The sequence below is a fragment of the Pinus tabuliformis genome, chromosome 5_1, assembly GCF_031772625.1.
Source record: "Pinus tabuliformis cultivar Carrire ecotype Pingquan chromosome 5_1, CPIR1, whole genome shotgun sequence".
Taxonomy (NCBI): domain Eukaryota; kingdom Viridiplantae; phylum Streptophyta; class Pinopsida; order Pinales; family Pinaceae; genus Pinus; species Pinus tabuliformis.
This window is the reverse complement of record NC_142305.1, coordinates 604,718,106-604,738,308: the sequence shown is the minus strand read 5'-3', so window position 1 is coordinate 604,738,308 and position 20,203 is coordinate 604,718,106. Positions and strand designations below refer to the sequence as shown.

Below are 20,203 nucleotides of genomic sequence, written 5' to 3'. Positions count from 1 at the left end.
ATCCCAGTTCTTTTATAAAGAAACGAATCCTAGTCTCAAGGGGAAAGAAATTCAAAGTAAGTAGTGAGCAGAAGAAGGAACCTATAAACAAGGATGCAGTAGTCGATGAGCCCCAGCAAAGCAAACAAAAGATGCCTCGGGTGGAGGTTATGAAGCCAATTTCCTCACCAACAGAAGAATAGTCTGAAAAATCTAAAGCAGCTCCTAAGAAAAGAAAGAGGAAGCTCTTCTAAGAAGAGAAAAAAGTGACGTTAGTGCTAACTTCACCATTATAGAAAACAAAAGCATCTGAGTTTTGACCTCGTCATAGGGTCGGTGACACACCAAAAGCATGTCTAGACAACAACTTTCAACTTCCAGTACTCAAAACCTCGAACCTGTCACTGTTTTGTCTTCTCCAAAACAGGAAGCAAAAAGCCCCTCTCGGGCATTCGAAGAAACAAAGAAAGTGGAGGATATCCCGCCTGAGGAAGATGGACCTGTTGATAACTTTCAGGACCTTTTAAGTAGTTCACCAAAGCAAGGGCAATCTGAAATGGGACCAATCACAAGGAAACAGATAGCTAAAACTAAGAAAATCCAAACACACAAAAGGTCGAATAAAAAAGGGAGTAGTTCACAGCAGCAAACCATGCCTACTGAGGATACCTCAGCTCACGTGAAGAAGATTTGCAACTGCAAATAGCCAAGTTGTAGAAGAAAAATGAGAAACTTAGGGACAAGTCACATAAGTATAAAACATTGTTTCCTTATGTTCGGTCGGTTAATGAGATGTATCGGAACCAAAGTATGGGTATGGTATCAAAGAACGATGTGCTACTCTTGAGGAATAAGCGGCTCATTAGTTGGAAGGTGAAGCAACTGAATCCCATTAAGAGACTTAGGGCCCATGAACGAGCCCTAAGGTTTAGACGGAAACCAATGCAGAAGAACCATGGATTAAAAGTTCTATTTAGTGCGGCTAGAATCTAAAGGATGGGATAGCCCAAATTTTGATCACTGGTCAATTTTGAAAGGGGACAGTTGCTTGAGGACATGCATTCCCTCTAGCATGGGGGTGATGTTGGGCCCTACTATTGTTACCCATTTTCACACCATAACCTACTACTTTTACCATAACCTATCCTACTTTACCCTATTTGACACCGTAAAATCACTCTACATTGGCTAAACTGTGTTATTTTATAGTAGAGCTAAGAATCACTAATAAGGATTGCTTTCATATATCTTTTCTTAGTTTAAGTAGGTGTTAAATGAATTTATATTTCTTGACTTAATTGACTGATCTATAGATGAGATTCTTAAATATAGGGAAGAGACTTGAGTATGTGGGTAGGTCATCAAGGTCTAGCACCCAGTTCAACAAATACATCAAGAAACCATTTTGTAGTAGCCATTTTATAGTATTTGCTTCAAGACCCATTTCTATTGTGTAAAACATAACAATGGTGGCAAAGGTCCCATGCAGAGGTCAAACATCGACTACATAGGTCGTTTACAATTGTTTGAGGAATATATCACAAAAAACAATCTTAAGAAGATTCAATAAGGAATAAGAACATTATATTTTTTCCCTCACCATGGATAAGACCCCAAGTAACATACACGATGTGAGAAACATGTGATTGGTGACCATATTCCACTTTAAGGCCATAAATTCCTTAGAGAGGATTTATGTGGTGGTTTGAGGCCTTGCTTATGGCCATTGAGATTGTAAATATCTTCTTAGTGCCTAAGTCCCCTGCTTTCCTCTCGTTGCCATGGTAGACATATTCAAATCCATTCTTATTGTTGAAAGCACACTAACAACGCCCATATTCCCAATTGGAGGCCTTTCTCATGGCCATTAAGCACAAGAAAACTTCATTTACTACACAAAGCCCTTACATTGGTTTGATCTAGTTGTACGAGTAAGTGATTTCTAGTTCCATGTATTTTGATGCATGACCAAGGTTAGATCTCTCCTCTCATAAGTTGGAAAAAGAATTGTTGGTTCTAAATATCTATAACCCATATTTTGATAGGATTAGTTATTGTCAGTTTTTGTTATATAAAAGTCTTATGAGAAGGGGTAAAATTATATTGTGGGGTGTGATGGGATTTGAATTTTTCATTTTGAAGGTTAGAGATATGGGATACTAATCCATAGGTGGATTGTTTATTTGATGAAACTAGAGGAAGTGGGGCTTCTTGACATAGAACCTGTGAAACTAAAACTCGCGTGGAGGAATAAAAGGATGTGTTATGATGGAACAACCAAAAGATTACAGGTTCCTTATGTTTTATTTTTTAGTGAAATGAGACTATATGTTAAAGCAAAGGGTTAGATCAAGGGGAGAATATAGTTATTTCCCAATTCAATTTGGAGATGCTTGTACATAGAAAGGGATCTCATAGTATGTTCAAATTTAATCCTAGCTAGTTAGAGGAGGTAGATTCATAGGGAAAACACATTTCTTCAATTTGGAAATAATAATAACAACATACCATTGGATGGGCACAAGCCAAGAATATTAGGGATGATAAAGAGTCATTGAAAATTTAAGAAAATAGAGTATGTGAGTCAAGTGGTTCTAGATATTTGTTAGAAGAGGCTAGGTAATAGTTAGAGCAATCCAAACTCGAGGTCTTCGTTCTACAGTACAAAAGGAGAAAAATTCTAGATGAGAAGGAAGTTACATGGATTTTGAAGTGTAGGGTAATATGTTTAACTAAGAAGATGAAAATTGTAAAGCTTTTTATTAGTATGGTAATCACTACATAAAGGTTTATACTACTTATAATGTTATAGGGCCTAATGGTTTGGAGGTAAATAAATTGACAAATATAGAATAGAATGGAATGGAATGCGTTGGATTTTCTTATGTGATCTATTCAACTTTGACAATCTATTCTACATAGATTTTACCATATATCTCCTAAATTTTTGTGTAGGAGGCATTCCCTCTAGCATTTAGCAACCATAAATAACCTCTCATTAAAAAGTGTTATCAAATTTTGTTTTCTCACTTGAAAACTCTAGACAAGAATAAATATTATCACTTTCTTCTTATATCGACAATGCATATTAAAAACTGTTGAAATTTCCACACACCCTAAGTTTGGTCTATGACTTAGCTAAGTAACATAAACACACTACAGATGCCCAACTTTAAAAAACTTTTCACAATGGAATATAGTAGCAAACAAATCAATAATTGCATAATGGAATATAGTAGCAAACATGTTTCTTATTAGTCCATTAATAAGAAAACCATAGGGCTCCCTAACTAGGAATCGTTGCCCTTTACAAACCCCAGAACAAAGCTATAATACAAAGTCAATCCTTTGACCAATACAAGTCGGGCAGGTTGAGGCCAATTCCTTTAGGAATTGATCTGCCCAACAAATACAAAATACTTACAGTTGTTTAGTCTCTTCAAACTGTCCTCAATCAATCAACAAAATACATACCTAGGCATACTCCTTTAGCCCACGATCCTCTTGTTGTAGCTTTGTCAGGGTCCCAATACCACAACAACACTTCAGTCTCCCTTGCTTTAACTAGAAAAATTCTCCTTTAGCCCGCTTAGCCTTCTCTTTGGACCTCAACCAACTGTTGTAGCTTCCACCAACTTAGATATGTCCTCGGCCTACTCTACCAAGTGTAGGCCTTAGCCTCCTTGATCTCACCAATGGATGATCTTGTTTCCTTGTGTGTTGCTTCAGCAGCCCTAAACGTATAGCCAACTCCTTATGCATAATGGCCTACCTCTTCAGACTTGTGTTCAGTTGTTCTAGGCCTTGACAAGGCCTCTCAATCCTACAACTAGCCCTAACTAGGGTTGCATATGACTTAAAACAGTGAACCAACCCTCTGTTAGGGCTTAACTCTTTCTCTTGGTTGATACCTTCAACCTATGATCTTGTTTCCAGGTCATGGCCTCCTCCTAGATGCATCTGTGGCCACCTAAAACTTTGGATTAGACCTCAGCCAAGCCTAACTAGGCTTGGAACTATTCTACTCCCACTTCATCCAAGCTTCTTGGACTTCCACAAACTCTTACTTTGTAGAAATTCTCACTGTAGATCACCTGATAATGCAATGTACTAAAGCAAAATACTAGATCTACTTCTACAATCAAACTTTGTGGAAGCTTAATCAATTTGAGCAAGATCAATTGGAACACATATAACAGAGGAGAAAAAATCATACACATGAAACACAGAAGAATAATTTGGGGAAAGCCTCAACTAAAAACCCCGCTATATGTATTCATACAATGGAAATATCTCAGAGATTACACATAGCTTTAGCTCTCACACAGCTATTCAGCTCTCAGTACAAATCCTCACTGCTCATAGACATAATAGACAAAACATATGCCTTTCCCTCTGTCCTCCAAGCCTCCTATTTCCTTGCGCAGTTTTCCCTGGGTCCTCCAGCTGTAACCTTGAGTGACACTGGTCTCACTCACTACTCACACTCACTGTAAAACTACACAAATCTCAAGGAATGAATTCCTTATGCATAGATGAGTTTTCCTTATAGGAAAATTCTTCCAACTGATACTACATTGTCCTTGCCTTTAATCTCAATTGGGCCTTTGTCTGAACTGACATGCATGAGTTATTTATGAGATAATATTAAATTATCTGGAGTACACTAGTTGCATGCATGCATGCATTAACTAACTGAATTCACAATCAGTTCCACAAACTGTTTGGAACTAATTTAACTGGACTTAACTCAGTTAACTGTGCTAACTAATTACAACTCAAATACAACTCATCCTTATATCCTTAATTAAGGGATAACTTCCTCAATCAAAGGGATTATTGTTGCGTGACTTCGCGAAGACTTCATGTTTGAATTTCTCCAACTAATTAATCCAAGATGAATTAATTATTTATTTTTCCAACAGCTGGTGAGACTAAATTCGAATTTTAATTCAAGGACAAATTAAAATTGGAATATCCTGAAATGTTATCTATAGCAATGTTACTTTTAGCATTTCTTGTTGTTATTTTCAACACTCCCTCTCAACAAGAAAGGTATTATCTGCCACCCCAATCCTATCTCTATGGAACTTGAATTTACACTTTGACAATGCCTTAGTCAAAATGTCAGCATCTTGCTTCTTGGTCAAAATATACTGCAACAACATGATCCTCCTCGCCACACAGTCTCTGAGATGATGGTATTGAATGTTGATGTGCTTGGACTTGTCATGAAATACTGGATTATCAGGGAGTTTGATACAACTCTGATTATCACAATAGATCACAGTTGAATCCATCCTCTGATCAAACAAACCAACTAGAATTTTCCGCATTCAAATGGCCTCAGATGATGCCTGACTTGCAGCCATGTATTCAACCTCTGTTGAACTGAGTGCAAATGACCTTTGTTTCCTGCTGTACCAAGAAACTGCAACTGAACCAAGGTTGAAAATTCCTCCTGATGTGCTCTTTCGATCTGATGGACTCCCTGCCCAATCTGCATCTATGGATCCCTGTAGCTTCACTCCCTCTAACCGTCTGTACCATAATCCATACTGAGATGTGCCTCTGAGGTATCTCAAAACATGCTTAGCCGCCTTTCAAAACATCTTGGTAGGCTGAACCATAGCTTGAATCAGCTGGTTCACTGCATAGCACAAATCTGGTTGTGTGTTCACTAAATACATCAGTGAACCCACAAGCTGCCGATATACAATAGCTTCTACTATTTTTCCTGAAGTAGCATCCTCCTTCTTCTAGTTACCTGCTAGAGGAGTCTGCGTGGGCTTGCACTTCTCCATGTGGAATCTCCTGAGTATCTCATTGGCATACTTTCCTTGTGACACAAACAACTCCCCATCCCTCTGCCACACTTCCATGCCTAGAAAGTAGTGCATGAGACCCATGTCTTTCATCTCGAATTCTCTTGCAAGGTCCTCCTTGAAAGACATGATCAATTGTTCATCACATGTTAATAGCAAATCATCAACATAAAGAACAATGGTCAACTTCTTACCTTCCACCATGATGTGGTACAGGTTCGCATTCGCTTCACTCTTTGTAAAGCCCAACCCGGTGAAGTAGTTGTCGATCCTAGTGTACCAAGCACGGGTGCTTGCTTCAGCCCGTACAAAGCTCTCTTGAGTCGACACACATGCGACTCAAAATCGAAGGTCTCAAAACCTTATGGCTGCTCTATGTACACCTCTTCCTCAATCTTTCCATTGAGGAATGCAGTGTTCACATCCATTTGATGGATCTTCCAACCCATCTGTGTTGACAGTGCCAACATCGATCTGATAGATGAGTATCTTGCTATAGGAGAAAAAGTCTCATCATATTCAATCCCCTCGACCTGTGAGAAACCACGGGCAATAAATATTTCCTTATGTTTCTCCACACTACCATCAGCGGCTTACTTTACCTTGTAAAACCAACGGGAACTCACAACTGACTTGTTCTCCGGTCTTGGAACTACATCCCAAACACTGTTCCTGACTATGGAGTCATACTCCTCCATCATAGCATCAATCCAAATCGACTGCTGCACTGCCTCCTCAAAGGAAGATGGCTCAGTTTCAACACATTCCCCAACAAGGGCCATGTATCCAGTGTACCTATCAGGTGACCTCCTATGTCTGCGCTGAGAAGATGGTTCTCCCACATTCTCTCTCGCATCCGAAAACAATCTGTCAACTTCTCTAGTGCGCTTCCGTCCCTCTTTGGAAGACTCTGCTTGAGTGGATGTCTCCACTCCTGGAACCTCTACATGCGGCTACTCCACATCAATCTGAGGCTCCTCCTCTTTAGGAACCAAAAGTTCCTCCACAGTCTGTAGTTGGAGCTCCCTCTCAAGGGAAACTCGCATGGCCTTCTACTCATCGAACTTAAGATCTCTGTGAACCACGGTCCTCTGACTGGTAGGCATGTACACTCAATAGTTGTGAGGTGTATCAATGTACCCCACAAGTATCCCCAAATCAGCTGTCGACTCAAGTTTCTTCCGGGCATCCTTGGTCACATGGAAATAAACCGATGATCCAAAGATCCTAAAGTGACTCACATCTGGTCTCTTCCCGAAGAAAGCTTCCTCTGGTGTCTTCATCCCAAGTATGCGATGTGGGCTTCTATTCTGCAAATAGACTGTTGTGTTGCATGCCTCATCCCACAAATGAAGTGGTAGGCCTTGGTCATGCAGCATCGCCTGAGCTGCCCCCACAATTGTTCTGTTCTTCCTTTCGGCCACCCCATTCTGCTGTGGGTTATGGGGTGTCGTCAATTCCCGTTTAATTCGTTTTGCTGCACAGAAGTCCTTAAACTCTTGAGAGACATACTCTCCACCATTGTCGCTCCTCAAGGCTTTGATTTTCTTCCCAAACTCTTTCTCAACCAAAGCTTTGAAATCACAAAACTTTGAGAAGGTTTGATCCTTCTTCTGCATGAAATAGATCTAGCATTTACGAGAAAAATCATCAATGAAAATCACATAGTACCTTTGTTTAACGGTGGATGCTGTCAAGAATGGTCCACACACATCTGTATGAACTCGCTCCAGGATTGCTTCTGCTCGACTGTCTCGATCGTGAAAGGAAGACTTGGCATACTTTCCCAAAGTACAACCTTTGCATGTGTCCACTTGCTCAAGTTTACCATTGGGAAGTCCGGTAGAAATCTGCTGCATTATCTTCAAGGCCCCATGATGTAAGTGGCCTAGCCCCCTGTGCCATAACTCACCAATATCTTGGCTTTGCACCAATTCTACTTTCGAACTCAATGCAGCGTAGTCATCTACCTCCGGCTTGTAGAGATTCTTCACTCGAATCCCAATCCTCTTGGTCTGACCCGTGGCTATGTGTCTCAAGAACGCCTTTCCTTTGCTGAAGACCACATCATAGCCTTTGTCCTCCAACATTGCGACGGATACCAAGCTCTTCTTCAGCGCAAGCACATACTTCACATCAGTCAAGGTGAGAGGAAATCCATGCTCCCTCTGAAATTCTATGGTGCCCACCCTTGAAACATTGTACTTCCCATCATCACCCATATCTATGTGCATCTTGAGGTCTTTCTCCTCAAGGGTGCTGAACAAACTCTTATCGTCGGTCATGTGGAATGAGGCTCCACTGTCAAGGTACCAAACACAACCCACCATCGATGAAACCATACATGCGATGAGGGTAAAATCCAATTCGAACTGAGAGGCCAGTGCCTCACCTTTTGATCCCTTCGAGGATCCCTTCTTGGATTTATTCAATGGGCAATTAGTTGCATAATGACCCACCTCATGACAATTAAAGCATCTCACTTTAGATTTGTCAATCTTCTTCCCACCATGAGAAGAACTCGATTTGGAATGGGAAGCCTTCCCTTTCCCTTTCCTTTCCTTACTAGCTAAGGCTAGATTTTCTTCATTATCATGCTTTGATGAAGAACCATCTCTTGTGTTCCTCCTAATCTCCTCCTGCATTAGATCCGACCACAGTTGTTCCCAATCCGGCAGTTTCTCTCTTCCATTCACTAAGTCCTGGTAGCTATTCCAGCTCTTAGGAAGACCGAGGATATCGAGGCTCACCATGTCATCATCGGGTGTCGTTATTCCTACACTTCCACGCTCATCCCTGCAGGTGGTGAGCTTGTTCATATATGTAGAAATATTGTCGCCCTTTTCCATCTTGATTTTTCGAAGCTTGTCCTTGAGCACTAGCTTCCTCTGGTCGTTGTTGTTCTGATATAGGTCCTTCAATGTCTTCCACATTGAAAATGGAGTCTCCTTCCCATGGAGACTCAAGACAATATGGTCTCGAACTCCCTCCAGAAGAATCCTTCTCGCCTTCGCCACACACTTCTTCCATTCATCAAATTCTTGGGCATTAGCTGCCGCTGACTTGGGGATTTCTTGATCAATGAAATCCTTCAAACCATTGTTTTCTAATGCCGCTTCCATGTGATCCTTCCATGCTATGTAATTCACGCTGCCATCCAGGGCATACTCGAGTCTCAAGCCATTGAACGCCAATGGTGAACTTTGAGGTGTGATAAGAATTCGATTTTGTACCTACAATCAAGAACTTCAAAACTTTGAATTTCCTTTCTATGTATACTGTTCTCCTGCTTTGATCACCTTTGCTCTGTTACCATGTAGAAATTTTCATTGTAGATCACCTGATAATGCAACATACTAAAGCAAAATACTAGATCTACTTCTACAATCAAACTTTGTGGAAGCTTAATCAATTTGAGCAAGATCAAGCGGAACACATATATTAGAGAAGAAGAAATCATACACATGAAACACAGAAAAATACTTTGGGGAAAGCCTCAGCTAAAAACCCCGCTATTTGTATTATCATACAATGGAAATATCTCAGAAATTACACACAGCTTTAGCTCTCACACAGTTATCCAGCGCTTAGTACAATCCCTCATTGCTCATAGACATAATAGACAACACGTATGCCTTTCCCTCTGTCCTCCAAGCCTCCTATTTCCTTGCACATTTTTCCCTGGGTGTTCCAGCTGTAACCTTGAGTGACATTGGTCTCACTCATTGCTCACACTCACTGTAAAACTGCACAAATCTCAAGGAATGAATTCCTTCTGCATGGATGAGTTTTCCTTATAGGAAAATTCTTCCAACTGATAGTACATTGTCCTTGCCTTTAATCTCAATCGGGCCTTTGTCTAAACTAACATGCATGAGTTATTTATGAGAGAATACTCAGTTATCTGGAGTACACTAGTTGCATGTATGCATACCTTAACTAACTGAACTCACAATCAATTCCACAAAATGTTTGGAACTAATTTAATTGGACTTAATTCAATTAACTAAGCTAACTAATTACAACTCAAATACAACTCATCCTTATCTCCTTAATTAAGGGATAACTTCCTCAATCAAAGGGATAATTGTTGCATGACCCACAAAGACTTCATGTTTGAATTTCTCCAACTAATTAATCCTAGATGAATTAATTAATTATTTTTCAAATAGCTGGTGAGACTAAATTCGAATTTTAATTCTCAATTTTAATTTAAGGACAAATTAAAATTGGAACATCCTGAAATGCTATCTATAGCAATGCTATTTTTAGCATTTCTATTTTTGGCATTTCTTATTGCTATTTTCAACATACTTGGCATCTTTTCACCTCAAACCAACCTTCAAACCAGGTCCTAACCAGTCACAAAACTTGGCCACTAGTTGTCCTTTGCTACGACCTCTCGTACTAGTCTTGACATTGTCCCTCATCCTCTTCTATTGCTCATACCAATTTCCTCCTTGGTTGTGGCTCCTCTAGGCCTCCTCTCTCACAATCGAAGTCCTTCTCACTTATGTGATACTAAGCCTCCCCATTGGCTTATATTTATAGTTTTCCATATGACACTTAGGAAACCCCTTGGTCCTTTAAGGTGTTTCCCACTCAACCTTTTAACATTAAATTAGAATAGTAAATTCATATCCTTGAGTTCCAAGTCCACTCCTTTGGGTCGAAACTCCAAACTTTAGGTACTTTGCCCACAAGTTCTCTTTTTGTGGGTTTTCTCCACTCGGAAATACCTTCCAAGCTACCCAATTTAAACATAAACAAAGATAATGAATCACTCGAGAGTTCGTGCACACTATAACCAAAATTTGATGCTACGTTATTGCCTCCTTTCTACACTCTTCTCTCATATCTATAAATTTTTCTTTCTTTAGCTATGAATCTATTGATAGGAATCAAAGCCCTTTCTTCTCTCACAATTTAGTGTTTAACACATCTTAATAGTTGTTAAGGTTAGGTTTATTATTTTTTCTTTCACAACTTTCAATAGTTATATTTTTTGGACCTTCTAAAATCTTCTTGAAAGTTCACACTTGGCTATCTCAACTCAGTAATAGGAGCTAACATGCCATCCACTACTCACTATGTTGGTAAAAAATAACAAATCAAATTGCTAAAGGCATAAATCGTTCATATGAAACTAGCCCGAGGAGTTATTTACACCAATGGAAAGATGTCAGTGAGAATAACAACACTAAATTGTTGGGAGGTACACATGAAAAATTGTATTCCATATAAAAGATATGTCAATCCTTGAAACAAGCTTTAGAAGTTTCAAGACCTTAAATCTCCAAATGGAAGATCACTTTTAAAATAACTTAAAGAAGTTTTGAGCTCTAATTTTTCACAGCAATAAACACCCATAATCATAAAAATGATCTAATTATATTGTTAAAAATTCACTTTAATAAGATTAAATAAACCTCTTAAGTTAAAATACCATTCATAGATGACACTAGGTACTTATGAATGATAAGCAAATTACTCTAATCCATTTTAATATGCGAAGTTGATAAAATTTTATGCTCTTGTCACATGCACTTTACTTGCACTTAGATTTTCAAAGAAAATACTATTATATCTAACCAAATGACTACATTTAAGAATGCATGTCAAATTATGATTTTTTTTTTTAATTATTCTGAAAGTTGTGGCAAAAGATTAGTTCTACTAAAAAAATTACCAATTTCATATTTTTATAAATTGTAGCAAATAAATAATTAATTTAATATATTTGTGGAAGAGTGATTATATATTTGTATACACACGTTAATAAATTAATAAATATTATAATTTGTTTTTATAAAACCAAGTTTATATTAATTTAAAGTTTTGAAATTGCCTTTTAATAAATTAATAAATATTATAATTTGTTTTTATAAAACCAAGTTTATATTAATTTAAAGTTTTGAAATTGCCTTTTAAGTGTGACTTTTTGGAGTTTCTGGTGGATTTTTAGCCGGAATCCAGTGGAAAAATTTGTGGTGAAATCTTGATTTGTGTTGTTTACACTGATTTTTTGACTGTATATATAGATTCAACGCCCTAAAAAACCCTTGCCACACTTTGATAAGTTCGCCCATCAAACTTGTGATTTCAATGAATTTTTGTCGGATTCTAGACAAATTGGGTTGGAAAGTAAGCCTAAAATTTTTCAAAAAATCGCTCGTATAAGTTTCACTTTAACCTAATTTAAAATAATAATAATAATTAATTAAACAAATATTTTATATATTTCATAATTTTTAATTGAAATGTTATATCAAAAATAAGAAGTTCTTTCTGCTTGGCTAAGAGCTCGTCTTCCTCGGACGTAAAAAATTAACGGCCCAAGACCCAGAGGCATCTGGCAGGAGTGAAACCCTGCTCCCTTACGGACCACCAATTATTACAGTGGTTTTCCTTGATAACGGTGATGAGTCAAATCGACATTCACGGATAGCAGCCAGAGATGGTTGTCCTCACTGTTGGTTTGACACCTGAGTTGATAGGTTTTGCCACCTTCGGAAAAAAAATAAAAAAAAAAATCAAAGTTCTACCAGCAAAAAAAATAATCTCCAATTATTTGATGCAGGACATAAATATTGTGAACCAAGTTGTTTCAAAGCAAGCAGCAAGTGGAACCGCTTTGATTTGGACAGCTGTAGCAGAACCAAGTTGTTTCAAAGCGAGCAGCAAGTGGCAAGTGGAACTGGTTTGACTTGGAAAGCTGTCAGCCATGCCATAATTGGATGGTTGCTGGAATATTTTTTAACGGTGGCCCCACATAAATGTCCTTATAGAGAAAATGTAACAAATGGTGTTGAGTTTTTCCATGATAATTTGTGGAATTGAACTCTAGTCTCATATCTTAACCCATTGTATAGTATAAGTGGATATAATGCAGTTTGCAGAAATGATCTAATATATCTCCCCATTGCATTGGATGTCTTTGAGAGTAATCTCAATGGAATGAAATTGAGAGATTAACTAGCATTTGTGAAAACATCTTAGAACCGACATTTAATACTCACTTTATTCCTGTTTTGAAACCATATTTGGATTTACAGAACTGATTTTGCCATTGAAGACTTGTTACTGCACACTAGAGTATCTTGGCCATCAAGAACACCAACACTCATATTTTATACCTACTAGCTATCCAATGGATTTGAGTGCTAGTGGACTGAGAGTAGTTGAGAATTCTACACTCAGTATGATGCTCATTCCCAGTAATATGTGGTAATGTGGTTTCACAATATTGTCTAAATTCTTAAGATGCTTTAGCATTTGATATTTTTTAGTATCTAGACAAAAGTGGCATGTCAAGATGGAGCGTGGACCCGGAGAAAAGAGGCTTGGCATGGACTTTTCGGAAACAAATTAAGAACAAGGACAAATTTATGGTTGATGATCTGTAAGGAATGTTTACTGACCTTCAGCAGGCAAGGAAAGAGAATTGCATAACTGATGTTACTCTCTTGGAGGAACAAGTTCACCAGATGCTTCAGGAATGAAAAAATGAACTACTTGAGACATCATTTGCTTCCCCCTTGTTAGTAGAAAGCCTAAGCTCCTTAGAGTTGTCATTGGACATGAACCATTTATTGCAACTCACGAGGAGGAGGATGATACAAGCAGTAGTCCTCAACTTCAGCTTGATGGATCAATGCTTCGGGAAAATAATACCGCTGACTACCAAGTGAATTGTCTTGTGGATGACATGCATACACCAGAGCAAGTTTTGAAAAGGGTTAGTAAATATACATATATAGGGGAGGAATTACATCAGAATAGTTAAAAACATCAGAGAAATTGCTTCCAAATCTAGTGGAGGGCTTAGAAGTAACTATTGGGCTTTAAGTTTGACAGGTCGACTTTCATCAGGATTACATACCAATTGCACAATCTATTTTCACTCTAAATGGCGACGAAGAAAATACACAAATTCTTCATGGTCCTGGACTATGTTAATTTTCCAATAAACCTACAGTCGCCACTTTATTGACCTAGTAGATTACAGATTTAGAGAATAAAGCCATGCTTAAGTTCTTAACATTGGGCGAAAGAAAAAATATAACCAATTTCATAAAAAGACACAAATAGATACTGCCTAATCAAATCAGTTCATTATTAGTAATGATTCAGAATCTACCTTCGTCATGGAATAATGGTTCAACTGAGAAAATATATAATAATAAACTGGATCTATCTAGAAGATCCACCCTAGATTGGTCATGGATCTTCTCTACAGATCTAGATCTCCCAGCATAACTGTAGGAATCTAGTGGCAGGGCCAACTGCGAAGGCTGCTATGGCAAAAAGTCGCGGTAGACAAAGGAAATTAAATTAAAACTGAAAGAATTAGAAGAAATTGCGCAATTGAATTCGCAGAGTGACACGGGAGAAACATCAGTCATAGAGCTTGATTCAGAAGGAGAAACTGCTGCAGAATATTTACTGGTTTGTTGGCTGTTTTGATTTTCTGTAGGCATGATCTGGTGTCGTACTCGTTATTATTTAAAGAAAGTGTCTTTCTTGCGAGTCTCGTGTTTTGAAATAAAACATTGTGATGATTGTTAAAATGGTACTGAACATGAACATTCCACAAATGCAGGTTAGGGATCCGACTGAAAAGTTTATCCAACCAGTACATGGAATTCTTCCTATTGTGACCAAGACAGAAAAGGTTCGGAGGATGAAATTACAAATCAAGTTTATAGAAACTCAGAGGGATCTTATCAGTCCCACATCTCCTACTCAGCTTCTATTCCATGGAAGCAGTGATGATGGTATTGAAGCCAATGTAGAGAACGGTTTTCAACTTCCACCTGCAGATATAACAAATATGTTTGGACAGGTATGCTGGCAGTGGGCCATAGCTTTTCTTTACCTTCAAATTGCTCTCGCTTAACAAACTATTGCTCTAATTCTTTCAGTTTTAATTTGATCTTCTGAGTGTGTGTAGGCAGGGGGAAAATCTCTGTCTTGTGTACGAGTATGCGGACGGTACAATCCTGAGGGAAGCTCTGAGCGGTAACAGAATCCCTGGGTATACTGTGCTATCTTCATGGATTTCCATGATGCACATCGCTCAAGGGCTTGAATATCTTCATCATTATAAAGGTTTGCGTTATGTTCACAAATACATGAAATCCAACAGTGTGAGCCTATGGTTTCAGGGCAATGATTGCCCATTGTGGTACCTATAAGTTAAGCAGTGAATCCGCTGTTAGAGCATCTTCGTGTACAGAGATTACCGGGTAGGGTTCTGGGGGCACTGCTGGGAATTACTGGCGTTCATCCAGTAAGAAAATTGTTGGTACACAGGTTTACATGGCTCCAGAGTATGCCTCAAATGGTGTTATTTCTCAGAAGACCGATGTGTTTGCTGTTGGGGTGGTGTTTGCAGGATTCTGTGAAATTACATTATGATGGGGCGAAGGAGGAGTACACGAGGGTGTCGCTCATCGAGTCTTTGTTTGGACAGACTGAGATCGTGGATCGATCCTTGGTTCAAGCATTCTTACCCTGTTGATGGTGATGAGAAAGTTTCACAACTTGCAGCGATGTGTTTGGATGCAAACCCTATCAACAGATCTGATATATCTACTGATATAGCTGGTGAGCTATCTAAAATTTTCCTGATATCCCAGAATTGGGCGCAAATATAAATGCAAATAGTGCAGAGAACAATTTTTTTCTTCATACTAGGGGATTGCATATCTATGCTTTGTTCAAACTTCATTCATACTGTGTGGAAAATCTCTATATTACTTCTATTCATTTTTATTATAAGACGAGCAGCCACATTGGCTCTCCCCTCAGAGAAGTTCATTTCCTATGAACTACTGAGACTTATGCATGTCGACTTCTGATGTAATCTGTTTACCTCACTTTTATTGCTTCCCATATTTTCAAAATCGACAAACCAAATAAAGATGATTAAGAAACATAAATAATAAATTACTTGCACCGTTTTTGTTAATTATATTATATATAATCCACCTGAATTACAATCTATAATTTTCCAACACATCAAACAACATTTCACTCCAGCATGGACGCAGTTGATGGAAAAATTGACTTACATATCATTATGAAACAGATATGATCTTAACACAAACAGAAGCGTGCCTCCAAAATTAATACCTAGGCTTAAAATTCAACAAATATTTTGTTATCAAACTTAGCCAAATGAAAAGGGCTAAGAATATAACTTATTACATGCAAATCACAAAAATTGCATTCCATGATTCTAAAACATATCAACTCTTCCCTTTGATAGGTTCTTCAAAAGTCTTTGATGTAGCTCCAGATGTAACTGATTGAGTTGCAGACATATGAATATCCTCTGGTGAAAGTCTTCGATTTCCACTGGCGAGGTTTTTTGGAACTGTTTACAAATAAATTTAATGCGATCAATAGTAATAGTAATACATTCTACCAAAGCATTGAAAAGGAATAAAATTCCCTTGTCAAGGATATAAAATGTACCTGGAGGAGAATCATTAACTGGCGCACCGAGGACATCATTTGCCACATCTATAACAATAAGCCATTGGAAAAAAATGAGTCTCATATAACAACATGTTTTAATTTGGATAAAATGACAGCCATAGAGTTGTTTTATGCTATAAATATGCGGATGAAAGGAAGGAGTTTGAACTTACTCTTGCATGTGCTAACAGGCGGCACAACAATTTTGCAGAGAGTAGGGAGGAGGAGAGCTTGTGTTTGATTAATTGAAAGTCCAAGAATCTCACTGTTATTGGTAAAGAGGAGGCATAGGCACATGACATTGGCATTCACTGTAGCAACACTGGGGGCTGACGGTGTTGACTTTTCCATTGGTGACAAAACCAAGGCAGGGATATAAGCCCAATAACTGGTTTACACAATCCTTTGCAAGACTAGAGGTAGAGGTAGTCTGCACTGAATTTGTTGGCCCAACCATAATCAGGACCAAAATGGGGATTATGAGAATAACATGGCTTCTTTCCATTGCCATTGAAATGTCTGCACGCACCTTAAACGCAGATATCTAAAAAATGTTTCCCCACAGCGTAAATGTAAGTATTTGAAACACAATGGTAGAGACTATAAATAAAGAGAAATGGTGATAAATAAAGAGAAATGGTGGAGACTTAACATTTGTTACACTAGATAAATCTATCAGAAATTATACTTAACTAGCACTTGAATGCAAAAAATACTCTCAGCTTAGTTTCCTAATTTAACAATAAAAAGACTTATAAACCATATTTCTTTAGTGTAACTTTTGGTGAAGCACCTGTTTTAATGTATAACACACTACTGGAATGGTTTCTCTGCATGCAATTGAACAATTGGGTTGAACGAGGCGAGTAGAATAGACTTGTGTGGAATGAGGAGCCATTTCATTTGTTACTTAAAGTTCGTTGTTGATGTTAAGTTGAGTTAAGGTGAATGGATGATGAGTTAACAGGAATTACTTGCATGTTTCGGTGCTCAAGTTCATTCTTACTCTTTTTGTTTCTTTGGCATCTTAAGTTAACTAAGGTTGCATGACTGCTATTTAAGTTTTAATAGTTGTTTAAATTATATTTATATTTATTACATAATCACTATGAGAATATAATTATCATAGTTTATCTTTAAATAACAACCTAACAACTTCTGAAAACATTCAACAATCTAGAGTGTTACCTGGACTTGGAAGATTCTCATTAAATAACAACCCAAAACATACAGAAACCTAGAGTGTTCTCTAGACTTTGAAGTATGTGTTAACATACAAAACCTGAAGTGTTACCTGGACTTTGAATTGTTAACCTATAGCTAACTAAAGTGTTACCTGGACTTGGAAGTGTTACCATTTCATGCCACTCCGTTAAGGGAAACTAGAGTGTTCCCTGGACTTTGAAGTATGTGTTAACAAACAAAACCTAAAGAGTTACCTGGACTTCGAATTGTTAACCTATAGCTAACTAAAGTGTTACCTGGACTTAGAAGTGTTACCATTTCATGCCACTCCGTTAAGGGAAACTAGAGTGTTCCCTGGACTTTGAAGTATGTGTTAGCCAACAAAACCTAAAGTGCTACCTGGACTTCGAATTGTTAACCTATAGCTAACTAAAGTGTTACCTGGACTTGGAAGTGTTACCATTTCATGCCACTCCGTTAAGGGAAACTAGAGTGTTCCTGGACTTTGAAGTATGTGTTAACAAACAAAACCTAAAGTGTTACCTGGACTTCGAATTGTAAACCTATAGGTAACTAAATGGAAACGAAATGGTGGGTGGCCGTCCGCTGGCTGCAAGTCGGCGGCTGTTATAACATCACTGCATCGCATCTAGGTTGTGGATTTGCTCTAATTGATCATGCATCCTGTAGCCTGTAGCCCAGGCAGATGCATTGGCCTTTGTCACAAATGCCATAAGGCCCGCAGGCTCCGGAAAGTAGGCCCTTGCTGCCCCATAGACCAATAACTTAAAACAGAAAACTCACACAATTTCATTAATTTCTTTGCTCAATTACATCACACTTATATAGGAAATAACACAAGCTAATTCCTAACCACTCATAACTAATTATGTTCAACCACCTACAACTAATTCAGTTCAACCACTCATAACTAACTATTTCTGCATTATTCTCACATCCTCCCTTAATGGAGAAATGGATTTTCTACAATACCTAACTGACTTCTAAAAACTTCAAATTTGATTTTACCAAGGGGCTTAGTAAATATATCAGCCACATTATCCTTGGTGTTACAAAATATCAATCCAATTTCATTTGACTCAATTTTCTCACGTACAAAGTGGTACTGTAACTCAACGTGTTTTGTTCTAGCATGGTAAACTGGATTATGTGCTAATTTGATAGCACTCTGATTATCACAATTGATACATGTTGCACCACTTTGCGCTTCTTCAAGATCCGCAAGAACTCTCCGCAACCAAATAGCTTCACAGGTGGCATTGGTCAAAGCTTTGTACTCTGATTCTGTTGATGATAAAGAAACAGTTGGCTGTTTCTTACTACTCCAAGATACGACCCCTGATCCAATATGAAATGCATAGCCAGAGGTAGATCGTCTGTCATCTGGATTTCTTGCCCAATCTGAATCAGAAAAACCTGTCAGTGCAACATCAGATTCATCAGTATACATAATACCAAGATTCACTGTTCCCTTTAAGTATCAGAGAACTTTCTTTGCAGCATTCCAGTGATTTCCTGAAGGCTTAGCCATGAATTGACTAAGAATACTGACTGAGTATGCAATGTCTGGTCTGGTAGTGGTGAGATAGTTCAAACTTCCCACTAACTGACGATATAATGTTCCATCTGCCTCTTTCGATCCATCTTCTTTGTACAACTTTGCATTCTGTTCTAAGGGAGTTGACATAGCTTTGCAATCTGTCATATTGAACTTTTTAAGAATCTCCTTTGTATATTTGCTTTGAGTGATCAAAGTTTTACCAGGTTCTCTCCATACCTCAATTCCTAAGCAGTAATGCATTTCACCCAAATCTTTCATTTAAAAAACCTGTGACAACTGAACTTTAATTTCTTCAATTAACTTGTGAGCACTGCCTGTTATAATGAGATCATCCACATACAAAGATATTAAAGCAACATTTCCTTTTTCATCTTTCTTAAAATACAAGTTAGGATCATTTTTGCTTTTCACAAATCCATTCTGAAGAAAGAAGGTATCAATCTTTACATACCATGATCTTGGTGCCTGTTTCAAACCATACAATGCCTTTCTTAACCTGCAAACCAGATGTTCCTGTCCCTGTTTGACAAACCCTTCAGGTTGAACCAAATAAACTTCTTCCTTTAAATCACCATTTAGAAAAGCAGATTTGACATCCAATTGATGTATATTCCAATTATGTTTTGTGGCTAAGGCAATCAGTAATCTAATTGTATTCAACTTAGCTACTGGTGCAAAAGTGTCTTCATAATCAATTCCCTCCTGTTGAGCATATCCTTTTGCTACTAATCTTGCCTTAAATTTATCAATTGTACCATCTGTTTTAAATTTTGTTTTGTACAACCATTTGCTTCCAATTGGAACTTTATTTTCAGGAAGTTCCACTAATTCCCATGTTTGATTTTTCATAATAGAAGCATACTCATCATTCATTTTGATAGATAGCAGCTTTGTTTTTAAAAATAAAATACGGTTTGCATTAGAAGTTTCATACAAACCTTTGAGAGTGTCCCATGTTGCCTTTGAAGTTTCACAGTCCCGAATGTGTGGAATAATATTGTCCTTCACTGACATGCGTAGCAGCACCCTTGCTTTTATTTCACGCTTCTCCCAATCTTGAGTGTTAGTAGGAGGTTGAGGCTTGGTCTCGTCACCTTTTACAATCGGCCAGAGATTGTATGCCTCCAGTACTGTGATGTTCTTAAAT

At 38.0% G+C, this 20,203-nt stretch overlaps 2 long non-coding RNA genes across 2 annotated transcripts; one reads left to right on the top strand and one right to left on the bottom strand.

Annotated features, from left to right (window-relative positions):
* The first annotated feature begins 14,098 nt into the window (after positions 1-14,098).
* LOC149166355 (uncharacterized) lies at positions 14,099-14,564 on the top strand. Its single transcript, XR_016260847.1, has 2 exons — positions 14,099-14,252; positions 14,407-14,564. It is a non-coding gene; the product is annotated as an uncharacterized LOC149166355 (long non-coding RNA).
* Positions 14,565-15,901: 1,337 nt separating this feature from the next.
* Positions 15,902-16,601, bottom strand: LOC149166354 (uncharacterized). Its single transcript, XR_016260846.1, has 3 exons — positions 16,463-16,601; positions 16,287-16,334; positions 15,902-16,185 (listed from the first exon to the last, which is right to left on the bottom strand). It is a non-coding gene; the product is annotated as an uncharacterized LOC149166354 (long non-coding RNA).
* Between the last annotated feature and the right edge of the window lie 3,602 nt (positions 16,602-20,203).